Genomic DNA, 3,339 nt, shown 5'->3' with positions numbered 1-3,339 from the left:
CTGGGCAGATCCCCAGCACAGCACCACTCAGGGAACGGCGTGGTGGAGAGCGATTCTATTTAGCAGCCCCTGCTCAGCTGCCTCCATTTTCCTCCTGATCTGAGCAGCTTGTGGAGCCCACCTACCATGGAGGGAACCACCTGAAGCCCTGCTGCCCTGATGCCTCACACTCTGAGACTCTGAGAGGCCCAGCAGGGGACAGTGTGTCATTTGGTGACAGACAGGGGCTGTGAATGTCTTCTTGGAGAGCAGGGTGATACATGATGCTTCTAGTAATTAATAAATTGTAGGACACTTTTTGCTTGCTAATGATAAGGTATTGCAACTTTATATCTGATATGTAGATAGCCTAATAATACATGTTTGAAATAAGCTACTGTTTCTTCATGTCTGTGGGTTTGGCTGGAAGAAACACAGCAGAAATAGTAAAATGACTTGATGAACAACATAAATCCTCAGGAGAGCAAGGCTCAAAGGAAAAATTATATTTTTTATCACAAAAAAACCCACATGCAATCCCAATCAACACTCCGACAGCATTCCCTGTAGACCTAGGAAAAATAATCCCAAAATTCATACAGCCAGAAGAGACCCGGAGTAGGAAAGGCAACCCTGCAGTGTTTTTCAATATGTGGTCCTTGGATGTTGGGGGTTCGTAGGCTCAAAAATATCTTCATAATAATACTGAAATTATTTCATTTTTATCACATGATAAAAAACATTTGCATGAATGTGCGAATACAATTTTGGTTAACACCACTGCCTCCTGAGCACCAACCAAGGCAGCGGCATCAAACTACGGAAATGTGTTAGTATTCTCAGAGAGAGACACAGAGACAGAGACAGAGAGGGAGACACACACACACACACGCAGAGAGAGATTATCAAGGTTTATTTTAAAAAATTAGCAACTATTCATTTTTATTAGTGTACATTTGCAATACATGGTACTGATATTCACTTCAGGGAACTGGTCCATGCACATAGCATAAACACACCTGATCATGTCTGATTTTCTACCCTCTCTTCTTTACCTTCCCCTACCCATACTCTTCCTGATCTCCAAAAAATCTGCTTGTTTCCTACCATACCACCTCTGTTTTATTCATTTATTTATTTCTTTTTTAGGTTGCTCATATAAGAGAAACCATGTGATATTTAGCTTTCTGTATCTTACATATACCACTTAACATGATGCTCTCCAATTCCACCCATTTTCCTGCAAATGACATGATCTCATCCCTCTTTGTGGCTGGATAATATTCCATTGTGTGGTTGTACTGTATTTCCTTTATCATTCTTCTTTTAATAGGCATCTAGGCTATTTCCAGGGCCTAGCTACTGTGAACTGCTCTGCTATCAACATGGGTATGCATGGGTCATTGGTGTGTATGGTTTCTGTAATCCTTTCAGAAACATAGCTAGCAGAGGCATAGCTGAGTCAAATGGAACTTCTATTTTCAGCTTTTGAGGAAGCTCCACACTGATTTGCATAGTGGTTGTCCTAGTTTACATTCCCACTAACACTGTAGGAGAGTTCCTTTTTCCTAACAGCTTCACTAGTATTTGTTGCTTTTTGTGTTCTTGCACATGGGTCATTCTCCAAAATAGACCATATACCAAGTGCAAAGAATTAAAATTATCTCATGTATATTATCTGACCACGCTGCAATAAAATTGGAAATTATTGGCAGAAGAAACCACAAAAACTCTATACATATGGATATTAAATAATACCCTCCTGAACAACCAATGGGTCACAGATGAAATTAAAGAAGAAATTAAACAATATCTACAATCAAATGAAAATGCAAATACAACTTACTGGAACCTATGAGACACAATGAAAGCAGTCCTAAGAGGGAAATTTATAGCAGTGAATTATCACATCAGGTATAAAAATGAACACAAAGAAACAACCTAATGCTGCACCTCAAGTGTCTAGAAAAAAAGAGTAAGTCAAGCCCAAAGCCCATAGAAGGGAGGAAATTATAAAGAGCAGAGCAGAAATTAATGCAGTTGAGACCAAGAAACAATACAGAGAATTAATGAATCAAAGAGTTGGTTCTTCAAAAAACTAAATAAAATTGATAAACCCCTAGCCAACCTTATCAAAAGAGGAAAGAAAAAACTTCAATTTACTCAATAAGGAATGAAAAGAGTGAGATCACAACAAATCCTGTAAAAATTCAGAAGATCATCAATACCTACTTTGAAAATCTTTACTCAGAGAAGTTGGAAGCCCAGGAGAAATGGACAGATTTGTAGAAACATGAATTACCAAAGCTATATCAAGAAGATATAAAAATCGTGAATAAACCAATATTTGTCAATGAAATTGAAAGCATAATTAACAATTAGCAACAAAGAAAAGCCCAAGTCCTAATGGATTCACAGCTGAATTCTAGAAGAAATTTAGAGAAGATTTAATACAAATACTCCTCAAACTCCTTAATGAAATTGAAAGGGATGAAATTCTGTCTAACTCAGTCTGAGAAGCAAGTATTACTCTCATACAAAAACCAGAGAAAGACACAACCAAAAAAGAGCACTGCAGGCCAATCTCCCTAATAAACATAGATGCAAAAATCCTCAATAAAATACTAGCAAACAGAATACAGCAAACCATCAAGAAGGTTATACATCATGACCAAGTGGGATTCATCCCAAGAATACAGAGATGGTTCAACATACACAAATCAATAAATGTAATACACCATATCAACAGACCCAAAAACAAAAATCACATGATCATCTCAGTAGATGCAGAAAAAGCTTTTGATAAAGTCCAACATTCATTCATGATTAAAAAAAAAAACCTACAGAAAATCAGAATAGATGGTCTCTACCTCAATCTGATAACAACCATCTATGAAAAACCAACAGCCAGAGTCATACTAAATGGACAAAAATTGAAAGCTTTCACTTTAAAATCAGGAACACAGATGTCCACAGTCACCACTCCTATTCGGTATACATCTGGAAACATTAGTCAGAGCAGTTAGACAAGAGAGAGAAATAAGCGGAATAAAAATAGGAAAGGAAGAAGTGAAATTATCACTATTCACAGATGACATGATACTCTACATGGAACACCCCAAAAACTCCACCAAAAGACTTGTAGATTTAACAACCAAATTCAGGAGCATAGCTGGATACAAAGTCAACACTCAAAAATTAGTAGCATTCCTACACACAAACAACAAACTCACTGATGGAGAAATTGGGAAAACCACACCCTTCACAATAACATCCAAAAAAATGAAATACTTAGGAATCAATCTAACACAGGAAGTAAAAATCTATACATTGTAAATCACAGTACTCTGAAAAGGGAGA

Source organism: Chinchilla lanigera, unplaced genomic scaffold (assembly GCF_000276665.1).
Source record: "Chinchilla lanigera isolate Chin_1 unplaced genomic scaffold, ChiLan1.0 scaffold00110, whole genome shotgun sequence".
Lineage (NCBI taxonomy): Eukaryota > Metazoa > Chordata > Mammalia > Rodentia > Chinchillidae > Chinchilla > Chinchilla lanigera.
Note: the sequence above shows the minus strand (reverse complement) of the source record.